The sequence below is a fragment of the Bos taurus genome, chromosome 13, assembly GCF_002263795.3.
Source record: "Bos taurus isolate L1 Dominette 01449 registration number 42190680 breed Hereford chromosome 13, ARS-UCD2.0, whole genome shotgun sequence".
Classification (NCBI taxonomy): domain Eukaryota; kingdom Metazoa; phylum Chordata; class Mammalia; order Artiodactyla; family Bovidae; genus Bos; species Bos taurus.
In genome coordinates, this window is record NC_037340.1 from 76,385,225 (window position 1) to 76,399,679 (window position 14,455).

A 14,455-nucleotide genomic window follows, 5' to 3' on the forward strand; every position below is an offset into this window, starting at 1 on the left:
CTGTTCAGTGTATGTTAACAGAGGCAACAACACTTTGTGCCCTATGGAGCTGGGTTTGAATTGCAGAATTTTACTTGCAGAAATATCCAGAGGGACATTTAAAAGTCATGGGGGACACTGCGGGACTGCGTTGCCTGTGTCAGGACTTGAAGCATCCCTGGACTCCTGTTCATTAAATGTCAGTGTCCTCTGTAAGAAGAAATTGGAAAAGATTTTGAAATTTAGAGATTCTCTTGACTACCTCATCAGCCCATGTTGTTTTTGCCTTCCATTGGCTTTGACTAGGCTATTTTATGATCCTGTAAAGACACAAGTTCGGAGAAGGCAATGGCACCCCACTCCAGTACTCTTGCCTGGAAAATCCCATGGATGGAGGAGCCTGGTAGGCTGCAGTCCATGGGGTCGCGAAGAGTCGTACACAACTGCGTGACTTCACTTCCACTTTTCACTTTCATGCATTGGAGAAGGAAATGGCAACCCACTCCAGTGTTCTTGCCTGGAGAATCCCAGGGATGGTGGAGCCTGGTGGGCTGCCGTCTATGGGGTCGCACAGAGTCGGACACGACTGAAGTGACTTAGCAGCAGCAGCAGCAGCAGCAAAGATACAAGTTAACCTATAGCAAACTGATAGTAAGGCAAACAATTCCATAGAAACACACATTATGTCCAGTGGGGGTTTACAGACTCCCTTCCCCTATTATGGAAGAAGCCAGCTTTGCATCCATTCATCAACTTCATTTCAGCGTTTGTAACAATAGCCTAGAAATGTGTCTACATTTTGGCTTTTCCTTTGAACTGGTTTTAAAACATTTCTGATTCCCTTTTACCTGAGTTAAATGAAAACTCTGACATATTCACTTCATGTTGTAGGACATTTATGATTTTACCTATTTTTTTAAAAAAATTATTCTTTAACAATCCCAATCATCGTGCAACCAAAGATTAACTTCTTAACTTTCAAACTCCTCATACTATATGCACTGTGAGTTACTGCATACACACACACACACACACACATACACACAGAAACCTAGAGAGTCTTAACCCGTTTTCTCTCACCTCTCCCCTGCAGCCTTGTGGTGTGTTAGTTGTCTGAACACTATGTAGCCCCCACTTTACAAATGTCCCACTTTGGGCATTTAGGATCTGAAACCCCAACCTCAAGGTGGTGTCCTTGAGATCACACTATATTCAGAGCCATTTTTATTTAGCCAAAACCCTCAGCTTTTTGCTTCTTATGTGAAGAAAATCACAACTCCCGAGATGAGCCACCGTTTATGTGTAAGAGAATTACATCCTGTGTAATTCCAATCTTCTCAGCCACGGTTGTTTCTTTGGTGTCATGGAGTATTTTTAAGCATCAAAAGGAAAAAGAAGGAGAAAATCCAAAGAGACCACCCCCAAAGTCTGAAATCCTGTTAAACCTCAAACAAAACCAAACCTACCAGGGCCTGACAGAGTAAGCTCATAAGCAGAAAAGACCACGGTCTTACTGGTGTGCTTCTGCGGGTCCCTTTGTAACCCTGACTCCTTCCACCTGGACCGCGGGGGACAGGGAGAGTCTCCTATTTTCCAGGTAATCTGGTCAGGTTACTTGGACTGGAAGGAACCCTCCCTTTGATGTTCTCAGTGCTCATTTTTATGGCCCTGACCCTTTTAAGAGGAAGAGGCAGAAAATCATCACCCAAGGCGAAGAGTGGACAGGGGAAGGTTCATCCAGGATAGACACTTCTGGACTGTGTCCCCAGCATGGGACACTTCTGTGCTCTGCTCTTTAAAATCAGCATCCTGACAAATTGCATGCATGCACGCTAATTCGCTTTAGTTGTGTCAGACTCTTTGTTGACCCTATGGACTATAGCCCCTCGGCCTCTTCTGTCTGTGGGATTCTCCAGGCAAGAATACTGGAGTGGGTTGCCATGCCCTTTTCCAGGGGATCTTCCCGAGCGGGGGATCGAACCTAGGTCTCTTATGCCTCCTGCATTGGCAGGCGGGTTCTTTACCACTAGCACCACCCTGATGAATTAGGGTCGTGCCAACAGATCAGGAGGTCAGGGTGAGATCTCCTTAAAAATCTTTAGGCCCTCATTAATGTGGGACCTACTTCCAATACAGAGAATAGTGTCTCTCTAAAGCACTTTTCTGGAGGGCTTTATGATACTAGAATAGTAATAATTGCTGTCAAAGACTCAAACACTAAAAAATTCCAAAACATAACCCAAAGTGTAATCTGAATGCAGAAGAGTGTGTGACCGAGGCATTAATTCCCATATATTGTGTATGTGCGCCTGTCTCTGCCCCTGACACACCTCTCGGGCTTCATCTGCTTCCCCTCCCTGCTCCTTCTCACCCCTCAACCACACGCCCTGCCTCCTCATTCATTCGGGTCTCTTCTCTAACATCCTCTCCCTTGTGAGACCTGCCACCCATTGAAAAACAATGTCTCCATCCCTCTCCATCTTCTTATTCCACTTTATTTCCCCCAGAACATTTTTCACTTCTTGCCATTATATTGCATTTCTATTTCTTTTCTTTTATTGGTTCTTGTCATTCTTCCCCCCATAGGTCAGGTCCAAAGAGCAGGAATTTTGTTTTGTTCACTGCTGTAGCTCCAGCGCGTAGGATAGACCTTGGCACCTGGTCCTCAACTAGTGTTTATTTTAACACGAGTCCACTTTTTTCTTTAAATCGCCAGCCTTAGATTCATATCCTCTTTGAGCCTTTTGGGATGGTCGTCAGAGTCGGTCCCTCTTTCCCCAGCAGCCTCATTGCCTTCGTGCAGCCCACACATGCTTGTTCAGCCTCTGGGTATGAGGTTTTACACTGAGCCAGGGGACCAGATGAGGGAAGACAGCAGAAGCCCTGCTTCATGGAGCTGCCATCTTCCAGAAGGGACGTGGGGATTAAACATGTTACACGTATCTCTCTGTCTAGTTCTTAGATGTCCTCCTACCACATCTTATGGTTACTTTGATTATTTGTTTTTTAAAAAAAGCAATTTTTGTTGGGGAGGGGTTTACCATTTGACAGAGACTGAGTTAGGCACTAAAAATGAATGTGTGTGTGTGTGCGCGCGTGCTCAGTCATGTCTGACTCTTTGCAACCCCATGGACTGCCAGGCTCCTCTGTCTGTGGAATTTTCCAGGCAGGAATACTGGAAAGGGTTGCCATTTCCTACTCCAGGGGCTCTTCCTGACCTAGGAATCGAACCTGTGTCTCATGCGTCTTCTGTATTGGTGGGCAGATTCTTTACCACTACACCACCTGGGAAGCTTCCCCCCACCCAAAAAAAAAAAAAAAAAAACCATGAATAGATAATCAGAGTTAATTTTAAAGGACTCATGGACTCACAATATACTGAGTCCTGAAGTGGTGGAGGCGGACATGACAATGAAAATTGCAGTAAACCGGGATGTGTGCTATGACAGAGGTGGAGGGATGAACTTTTGGGCTGAAGAACAAGGAGGAAGAAATCAGAGAAGGCATCATGGAAGAACTGACAAATGCCGGTGGATGAGGAGGAATTCACCAGAAGCAGGGCTGAGACGGAACAGCATTTGGGGGGAGGAAAGAGTCCATGCCTTGTCTATGGAGACCAAAGAGCCGCTACTGATGAGACAGTATGACATCTGGGAAAGTGACCAGGCTTTTTAAATGCCTCAACTTCCCATGTTCCTTTCCAACCCAGTTCAGTCCAATCCTGAGGCATCTTTTAAGAGCTGGCCAGGTGCAAGGCATTGGGGAAGATGCAGAGAAGCACAAAGTAAACCCCAGTCCTTATGGAGCTCTAAGTCTAGCCAGGAAGGTAGGCAGACATGGAAAGGAGGCAAGAGCCAAAGATCTGATTTATGTTCAGGGTGTCACGAGATGATCACTGAGCACACAGGCTGTGGATTTTTGCCTGATTCACTTGGTAAGGAAAGACCAAATCTCTTTAGACAGTGATCAGGTCATTCATTCGTTCACTCAGTCACCCAACAAAGATCTGCTGAGTACTTGCATTATGTCCCTGGCATAGTTCAGTTATCTGGGAGAGAGGTGAACAGGAAAGGTGAGGTTCCTGCTTTCATGAACTTACAGCATATTCACCCCAAATATGGTGAACAGATGAGTAAAGACCTTTCCAGCTGGTGACAGGGCTTCGAGGAAAGACAACAGGTTGGTGGACCAGCAGAGGGTAGAGGCAGTAGGGTGAGGCCCTGAAGACACTGTGTCCCTCTGACCCATTGTGATGGCTGAGGCCTGGAGTGTAGGCAAAGGCTGGCACATGGAGATGGGGCCGCGGGGGCAGCGAGGACAGAGTCTGGGGAGGGGACGTCCCCTGGGTGCATGTCAAGGAACAGCCGCAGAGTCAGGCTGGGAGGCGGTGGGGCCAAGTTAGGCTTGCAGCCCCCATGGGGAGATGCTCTGTCCCCAAAGGGAAAACAAGGGGCCGAATCCTTTGTTTCCAGATCACTGCTGGGAGGTGCCCGTGCCTCCTCTTAGTGGGAACTGCTGACAAGGAGAAAGCACTCGCAGAATTTAATTTAATTTGGGCCCTTGGAGCCTATCAAGTTATCCTGTTCCTATCTTGGAGGGTCCTTCTCCTTCCTGCCGTTGACCTTCTGTCTTCCACCTGGTCTGTCTACACGGTGACAGCTCGCCCTCTGATACCGCATCCCTAAGCCACCCAATATCCTGTGCTATTAAAATCGAGAAAATACAAGATCCAGGTGCAGCTGTTATCTTACTGTTGATCATCACAGGAAAGGAACAGGCAAAGGAAAGAATAAAATCCCGTGATGCTGGGTCACGTCAGCCCAAAGCAGTGAGACCAAGGCTGGCAAGTCTCCAGCTGTGATGGTTCACAGGGCCCTTGGAGCCAGGATGCTGTGAAACAATGACACCAGCATGACTCTCCTTCAAGGAGGGCAGCAGGGGAGTCAGGAAGGGTCTGCTTAGGCTTGGGGCAATCATTACATCAGCCAGCAGGTGTTGAGCACCTACTGTGTGCCAGGCCCGGCTCTCGGCACCCATAGGTGTCATCTTGTTTAATAGCCCCTGGTGGGGAGGATGGTTTCAGCCCCATTTCGCAGATGAGGACACTGAGGCCCAGAATGGTGAAGTGTTCTGCTATTTGTCACCGAGCTGGTAAGAGAAGGGGCCTGGATCTACTTGCAGCTTACTGCACACATTGAAGCTGAAAAGCCCAGTGCACATGCTTCCTAGCTGAGTCACGTCTGACTCTTGGAGACCCACAGACTGCAGCTTGCCAGGCTCTTCTGTCCATGAGATTTCCCAGGCAAGGATACTGGAGTGGGCTGCCATTTCCTCCTCTAGGGGATCTTCCTGACTTAGGGATCAAACCTATGTCTCTTAAGTCTTCTGCTCTGTGAGGTGGATTCTTTACCATTGAGCCATCTGGGAAGCGAAAAGCCCAGCACTGGCAGAATAAAGCAGATGATGTGTTGGAATTACGAAAATCAAGATTCCACGCTCCCCTAGCCTCTCCTTACCTAGGTAGATGTCAGAAGGCTCCTCCAAGCAGGCGAGTAGCATGATTTTCCTGACTTTAAAAGGGTATGCTTGTCTTAGCTTAAACGTAAGCAAACAGGTTATGCTTGTTTGCATGGCTGCTTGGTTAATATCTGCCCTCCCCACCTCTACCTCAAATGATATGCCCCAAATAGGGACCATGCTGTTTTTTTCCTCAGCAGCATATGTCTAACTTCTAGCAAGGTGCTGGGCACATGACAGACACTCAGAAATGATTTGTTACAGAAGGAAGAAAGGAAGGGGTAGAAAGTTTCATGTAGACACTAGGGCAGCTCTTTCTCTGCCCGTTTTTCCCCTTTTATATGTACGAACCGGGGTAGGCCTGATGCTCAGCATATAAAACTCTTTCAAGCACAACCACATTGACCCTGAGGTTGGCTTCCAGCTGAACAAGCCTAAGGAGTGATCAGAGCTATGCTGACAACAATTTGACTTTCTCCTTGTTACCGCAAAGAAAAGAGGCTAAAGAGACAAAGGGCTTTGGGGGAAGTGGTTACAGCACAGTCTGTCACCGCGGAGGAGATAGATAACCAGAGGGTGATTTATTGCAACCTTCTGGCTTGGTAAGAACCAGCCACTTAAAGGCAAAAATGGCTCGGCCATGGCCACCTGCCTGGAATTTAGTGGGTATTTGTACTTTGTTCTGACACATAGAACCTGTGAGCAACTTTCCTGTGTTTGACAAACTTTACCCCTTATAAATTGCTGCCTCTTACTGTGACTCCAATTACATGGCTATCCAGACTCCCTTGCAGCTAGGGTGAGGGCAATGCAGATGCATTCGTCTTCTGCATTGATTTATGTACATTTTGAATTGGAGTCATGTCACCTTAAGAAATGGGAACCTTCTGAAGGCAATTCTGGGGATGGCCCAGAGTGAGAGGAGCTTATGTTAGGGCTTTGAGTAATGGTAGCCATGGAGTCTGTGCCCAGGGTACCAGAGGTATCTTTCTGTGAAGAACTCTGAGGGAGGATTTTAGACCAAGTTCTATGGAGCTTCTCAGTCTGATTATCTGTCCCTTCTAGGAAATCTAGTCACTCACTAAGTTTTAGCAAATTCCTTTTCAGCTTAAATGTACTGTGGTGAGTTCTGTCGTTTTCAATGAACTGCCCTGACTCATACATGGTACAGAGGGGCCTAAGGGCCAGAAAGGCAGGTGGTTAATAAGGGAGTGCATGTGCTTTGGAGTGGGCACCTGGAAACCAGGTAAATAAGGCAGGCTGCCCACCACTGATCACACTCACTTCCCCTTAGTCATTCAAAACACATCTGTGAGGATCCAACAATACAGGCCCTGTGCTGGCTGCTGGGGATAAAGCGCTGGACGGGACAGATGAGGTTCCTGACCTCCTGGGGCTTCCATTCTGGTTGAGGAGATGGCAAGAGGTAACACATGAATAGATGAGATTTTCAGATTGTGATATTTTCAGATTGATTGGGGAAGGCCAAGAGCCCCGATCAGCATCAAAGGCAGTCTGTCCCCCTCTTCAGATTCAGGTAAGAGTCAGAGATGGAGTCTGTCCGTCTCCTGCTGGGGGTTGCAGGGTTTGCTGGGCTGCTGCAGTGTGGGGCAAGGGGTGTGACTGAAAAGACAGGAACTTACACTGGAGGTAGAATTAGCCGTCTATTCTAATAGCATTCCATTTAAGGCCCCATCTTGCCCTTCTCTGGCTGTGAGAACTTGGATGAGTTTTTTTTTCCTCTCTGGATTCATTTCCTGGTCTGAAAACGAGAGACAGACACCCGCCTCAGGGACTAACTCCGGGCCCACCCGCTGTGTCCGCCTCTACTTGTTCTTCATGCATTGGCACTGATATTAGATGCCCCACATGAACATGTAGGTTAAGAGTCTCCTCAAAGGGCCTGATCTGAATCAAATCCCATTTGATATACATAGAAAAGTTTTTTTTTTTTAATTGTTTTGAAGTATACTGAGTTTTTCAGGAATGAAGCCATGGTGTTAAGTAAGGGAAGACTCTGGCATTTAATATTTGTTTCATTTAGGGCTCACAGAGGGTTGGTCACTGGTTTGAAACTCAAGATGCTCATGGCCAAGCCTCTCTTGGCACCTGAATTGCCACAAACAGACCAGCTGTCACGGCTCTGTGCTTGTAGCTTCATTCACTGGGATTCTACATCCAGGCCCAAGCATCTGATGACTTTATTACATCTTCTAGCTGAGTTATGCCAGAGCATTTGCATGCCAAAATGTTTTATTTTACTGTGAATTTCTTTCCTTTTCCCTTTATATTATAGTAGAGATCTTACACTGATGAAAATATATGCATGTAGGTAGGTTATATTATCTCTGAATCTCATTCCAAGTTGAGAAAAAGGAGAAATTATAAAACATTTGTTTTAAAAATCAGGCCGTGGCTCTGATCCAGTTGGGAACCACACGTCTGAACAGAATCAACAATGTCTTCTCTTTCCCCAGGGAAACTGCAGCCTCAATTAGAGATGGTTTTGAGCTATTCGTTAGCTTGAGTCAAATTTTATAATGAAGGGGTTCTCTCTCATCTACCCATCCTTTGCAAGGATCGACACCCACTCTTAAATGAATCCTCTGGAGACCAGTGTAATTTTCACCCCACATCCCTGGATCATGTAAACACTCCTGACATGGTACCTACTGACCAGAGCAGGGCTATCTGGCTCTTGGCGAGAGGTGCAGACCTGAGCTTGTGCCAGATTTACAGCACCGCCTGGTTAACAAATTCTTTCTTTCATAGGAGACGGAACAACAATCAAGAAACAAATAAACACACTTTTAAAAAAGGCAAAAAAGCTTAGTTTTGCAAATCAGGGTGGAGGAGAGAGAGTAAAGAAAAGGACTCATTCTTATTCTGCAGCTTCCGCGGGGCCCTGGCCCATTGCCGGTTCTATTAAAGCGCTGGGCCCAGGACAGCCAGCGTGCTGGCCGGGTAACACCGGGTAATGAAGGTTTGTCCCGACCCGAGTAAACACCACCCGTTCCCAGGACACGGAGAAGCAGCAAATGAACCAGAGGTTAACTGGGTCATTGGCTGCAGCACAATGTGGGTCATTCTAGATGTAATTTAGTTCCCTTCAGCTGGAGGCTCCAATACGGCCACCAGTTCTCACAGCGGGAGTGGTGTCTTAGCAGCAGCCAAGGGCTCTTGGATACCAGGCCCCGTGCCTGCACTGTGATCCGGGTGCCTCTGACATCACTGGGCGTCTTTGTGATGCAAAGTGACATGTTGTCTAAACACACAAGGGGACCAGTGAGCCTGGTGGTGCTGTTACGGGTGTGCCCATCCAATGGAAGTACAGAGACTGACTGCCAGGTGGCTGGGATTTATTTTAATCAGGTGGATACAGAAATGACTGTCACAAAGGAAGACTCAGATCCACAGAAAGAGGAGGCATGGCCTGCCTGCAGGACCACGTGGGGAAGCACCAGGGGCGATCAGGAGGCAGAGGGAGGGGCAGACGTGGGCGAGTCTTTATTGTGGCTTCTGCGGAAGAAACAGGCGAGGCAGGGGAGGCAGGCTTAGGACTGGCTAAGTGTTAACAGTTTCAGTGGGCCCTGGGGCAGACGGGCTCTTCCTAGCTGTCTGGTAGGTGGCCTTGGGGTGATTAGGGCAGGTAGGTAGTGCCTGGAGTGAGAAAGCCTGATGAAGCGGGTGGTTGGCTTGATTGGTTTACATGAGAAAACCACACACATAGGTGAGCTTTTTTTTTTTTACTGTCTCTTGAATTGGCTACTTCTGAGAGAGACAGGCCCCCCTGGCACAACAAGGTTCCAAGATGTTAAGGCGTCAGAATGCAGAAAAGAAAGACACGGTTAGTACCCAGAGACCAACATGACACTAAGGCACATGAATAGCTGAGTTAAACATGCCTTTCCTTCTTGTAAGTAGCAGTTATATTGTTTTCCCCAAAGTATGTCTTATTACACAATGGTGCTCTTTAATTGCGAGAACACTTGAGAAATTGCAGGGATAAAGTTAAACAAATCCAAGTGTCATAATTATGCATTATGTATATGTTCTGCCTTTGTGTCTTGTTCAAAGTATAAAAGCCAAACAGAACAGGAGGCTCCGACAGCCTCGTTTCGCAAGGGCTGAACCGAGAGGGGATTGAAGGGGAGGGATCCCCCTCGTCAGTGTCGTCGCCCCCAGCCCAGGGAAGCCCGTCACAGGTTGAGTGACGCCTGAGTCAGGTGTTCGCAGGGACAGCCACACTTCCGGCTCCACGTTCTGAGATGCCCCAACCAGTCGGCGGAGGCCTGGCGAGGAAAACCAGCCTGGGCTGAGGCAGGCCGCGTAGGCAGCCCTGGGCTCCCCCCAGGGTCATCAGAGATGCATTGTTCGCATCGTTCCTCACTCCCTCCCCGTCACACAGTGAGCCCTTCCTGCCCCACGTGGGAGGGCTCCCTGCCCTGAAAAGATGCTTGGAGCCACAGAGATGCTTCCCAAAGCGCAGGCCCTGGGGCCGAGTGGGGGGCCCGTCCACCCCTCCTCCTGGACTCACTGACCTTCCTTCAGCGGCACACACACACCAGGTTCATCCCCACCCAGGGCCCTTGTCCCAGCCGCTCATCCTGCTGGAATGCTCTCCCCCAGCTCTTTTCACGGCTGTCCCATTTCACCTTCCGGGTTTTGGCAGCATCACCTCCTCTAGAGCCCCTCCTGACTGCGCTGCCCACTGCTGCCCATTCCATCCAGGCATTTCCTAGCACGGTACCCTGTCTTCTCTTCTGGGTACCACCTACCACCATCTGAAAGAACCTTGAGGACACGTTTCCTGGGTGTCATCTCTCTCTCCATCGCCACTTGAGCTCCAAGAAGGCAGGGACTTGCCTGTTCTAAGCCCCACAGGCCCAGCTTCTCCAGCTGCCCCTGGCACGTGACTGCCTAACACGTGACTGGGGACAACTCAGTAGGGGAGCCTGACATCCAAGGTCCTGGGCTCACATCCCAGCCTGGCTGTTTACTGGCCATCTGACTGTGAGACAGGGATGCCTGCTGTCTGGGTCAGGGTTCCCTCCTCTGTGAGATGGGGCTGGTGCCAGAATACTCATCTCTCATGACTCGTGGGGAGGCTCAGAGACAGAGAGACATGCAAAGTGCTTTACGACTCAGGGAGCTATAAGAGTGAAGCCATGGGGTCACGATGGCTGCTCACACCTGATAGAACATGGGCTTGGGGAGAGCCCAGGGCAGCCACCACCTGGAGCAGTCGGCAGAGAAGGCAAGTAAGACACAGGAAGGCTGGATGATCCGCCGGATGTCAGGAGGCAGCAGGTGGAGGGGCTGGGGTCTGAAGCCAGGCACCTGGCCCCAGAGCCGCACTCCCCTCTTTCTATTCTGTCTCCTCTACACGTTCTTCTTCCTCCCCAAACAGGGCTCTGGGTGGAGCAGACTGCACCCTCGTGCAAACCAGGCGGAGGAACACACTTCACCCTCGTGTTCATCCACAGATGCTCCGTGTCTCTGGCCTGCCGTAAAATCTGTGAAAGTCATCTTTGTAAAACCACGCCATTCCTCCGAGGGAAATCCTTTGACTTTGCAGTGAATAAGAGTATGTTGGAGAAAGATGTCACTGCCTATGAAACGGGACACGTGGAGTGTTCCAGACTGATGTTCTGCATGGGAGGGGAGCCCAGCTGGACTCCATTGGGAAAGGCTAACCCTTCCGCAGGGTGACATTTACTTCATTTTCCCCTCATGCTGGCAAGACCAGGCTTCCTGTAGTTCAACCCGTCAGAAGCTTCTGTTCCAAAGACTGTTGACTGTTCCCCAATATCCATTCCCCCTTCTTTAAGAGGAACAGAGTCTGGCTTTGGGGGCTGGCGACAGAGCCGTTCAGAATCAAGCCTACATTTCCCAGCCTCCCTTGCAGCTGGCTGTGGTCATGTGACTAAGTCCTTCCCAGGGGGATGGGATGGTGAACAGCCTGGACCTCCACACTGCAGAACTGCCATGCCAATCCTGAGCTGCTTGCTCTCAGAAGATTCCGTGAGAGAGAAGGAAGCTGCAGCTGGAACAATATTCTAATTCCTCACCATAGATGCTTGCATCCCAGACTCCAAGGGAGGGGTCACCCAGGCCTGTGTCCTTGTTAGGGTGTCCCCCCCCCCATTGGACTTTAGTGTAAAATCATGTTTTGAGCTTTGTTGACGACGCCCCACCGCTAGCTGCCTTTGTTCTTTGGGCTCCAGCAGAGAATTTAGGCACCGGAAGATACAAACAAACTCTCTCTCTGTTTTATTTCTAAGCCACAAATGAAATCTCCATGCGTGACCACATTGTAATTGCTGAAGACATTTCTGTTATCGTCTCACACAAGATAAGGAAGAAAAAAATATAGCACATTGAGATCAGACTCCTCCCTTTCCCTGTGTGTGGGTGCACACACACACACACACACACACCAGTCTTATGCTCCCCACCCTAATTCCTTCACCCCCATATTACAGTTGTTCTAAATTAATATTTTTTCTCAAGTCCCACCCAACTCATTTCAGGGAGGAAGAAGAGAGAAAAGGGGTGGCTTTTTCTAGAGTACCCGGAAAGAGTGGGGAGGGGAGGGTGTGAGTGGACGGGGGATCTGGAGATTCCGGGTGCTTTGAAGGGGGTGAAGTGGACTGGGGGAACATGTTGAGGCCACCCAAAGGGCAGGAGCTTGAAGCTCTAGGGAGCGTCTTGCTCTCCCAGCCTGGCAGCACTGGTGCCCGTGAAGCCCTGAGTTCTAGAATTAGAATGTGGCCTTCACTCCAAGGCATCAACTGGACAAGGGGCCCCCAGAAAGCAGAGCAGCAGCAACTGTAGAAGTGGCCTGGCACTGTCACTGGAAGTCATTCTGTGAACAGAAATGGGGGCTATTAGGAGCAACCCCCCCAGACTCACCGGGACCCAACCCTCGCAGTTGGTGCTGGTTGGTCCTTGAGGTGAGTCCCGGGGGCATTTGTGTCTCTCCTGCTGCCGCCTCGTCGATTGTCTCTGGCTCTCAGCTTGTTTCGTCCCTGCGAGGAGGCCATGGCTTCAGTTTAGCAAAAAGTCACCTGAGACCCCTGCTCCTCAGAGCTCTGCCAACACAGTTGCCCCGTCATCACTGCCTTTTTAGTACCCAGAACAGAGCGTTCGGTGTGGGTACTGATGGAGCTGAGAGGCCAAGGATGGGATGCGGGTGGGTTCTGGATACTGGGAGGCGGGAAGGGGCCTCTGGAGCAGCTGCTCTAAGAGTCTGACCTCCCGGCAAGGAGCTCTGGGGCAGACTTGCTTGCTTCCTCTTAAAAGCCTCAGAAATCAAGGTGCCTACAATTCCCTCTGCAAGCAGGAAACTTCCATTCGCACACACACAGGGCATAATATTATTTAGGTTTGAAAATGAACCCAAGTGTGTTCTCCTGGCAGGAAATGGGCAGAGCAACTCCAGTTATAGTTCCCTGACAGTTCACATAATTCAGCCAAGGCAGATAGCAAGTCTCACCTGCAAAACTCAGCAGGTGTCAATGTCTTCTGGTTTCTGGGCAGTTTGGAGGCTTCCCAAAGGGCCAGGGAAGTCTCTGCCCCCAACAGAATCTTTTCCTGCACGATGTTCTCAGTGACAAGGGCCGGGGGCCTGATGGGTGGCTCAGGCTGAGGATATTGATAGACAGGTGCGCGGTGCTTGGTCTTCAGGCAGAGCTGGGTCTGCGTGTCAGACGCCACCCCCTGGACTCGGCTGAGTGTCAGCCCTGCAACTGTGGCTCTGCCTAACCCCCAGGCTCCACTTGGGCCAGGGGGCTGCAGGTGCCCTGTGCTCCAACACAGCTCCAGACTCACACTGGCTCAGGGTCACATCCAGCGACAAAATCGGGTGCCCTGGTGACTCACAAGAGCCCCACGTCACTGCCCAGACAGCTGAGGTGCCTTTACCTGGCCCATTGCTGGCCAGACCTGGCTCGTGGGCCTGGGTTCCTGCGTCAGCCCACCCCGAACACAGGGAGGCAGGCGGGAAGGCGAATTCTTAAATGATCATCAGATTCTGTTCATTCAGGAAATGGAAGTAGATGCTGGGGAATGCAAGGGAGACGTTCTCTCCATGAATGGAACGTGATCACATTTCCAGAGAGTTGTGAAGGATTCAGATGGTGGGTGCAGAAGAAGTTTCCCTAATTCTGGGTTTATTTCTGAAAACTTCAGCCGTCCTGAGGATTCATGGCTGGGAAGGTGGCTGCTGGGTGTCAGGTGACGGCTGTACGCTGTCTCCATCCTGAGACAAGGGAGTTTGGGGACCCACCCCCACCCCACCTCCAACTGCTGTGAACACAGTTCATAGGGAGCAGACTTCAAGGTATGTTCTTGAGGGCTGGCTGTGGCCACTTTACAGCCAGGACTGCACTCAGCTTGAATCCACAGACACCAGTCCTGGCTTGGCCCTGTGTGGCTATGCCTCTTTCTGAGTAACTGGGCGGGGGTTAGGTGGTCCAGGGCTGCAGCAGAGCTGCACGATACACCAAGGGCCGGCTGCTTCCACATCGGTCTCCATCCTTGGCTTGTGCCTTTCTTGCTACAGATGCTGCCCTGCTTCGACCTGCTGTCTGCCCCCAGCCAGGAGGGCAGGAGGCGGCGGCGAGAGGAGGAAGAGGTGGAAAAAGAAATAGCCAAGCTCTCTCCCTGCAGCCGCCTGCCTCCGCCTCGGGGCTAGAAGGAACTGGGGGGCTGAACAAGGCTGGGGGAGCATGCGACCATCAGGGTCCTGTTAGCGAGAAAGAAGGGCCCTGGGTGGACACCTGGCAGTGCCTGTCACAGTCCAATTAACTGGCGAAAAAGGCGTGCATTTGTGTGCAGCTGTTTTCAATCAAAGGTACATGGTTCGCATCTTCGCAAACACGGATTCCTGCTCTAGAGTAATGAAGGCACCCAAACCACATGATCCTGTGAACATTCCACCTGGACTGAGTCGCCC

General features: G+C 50.1%; 1 long non-coding RNA gene across 2 annotated transcripts; it reads left to right on the forward strand.

Moving 5' to 3' along the window:
* The first annotated feature begins 8,561 nt into the window (after nt 1–8,561).
* Nucleotides 8,562–12,213, forward strand: LOC112449341 (uncharacterized). 2 transcript variants are annotated; one of them, XR_009497024.1, is made up of 2 exons: nt 8,562–8,868; nt 10,907–12,213. It is a non-coding gene; the product is annotated as an uncharacterized lncRNA (long non-coding RNA). The 2 variants fall into 2 exon arrangements; XR_003037902.2 differs by having other exon boundaries at nt 8,562–8,844.
* The last annotated feature ends 2,242 nt before the right edge of the window (nt 12,214–14,455 follow it).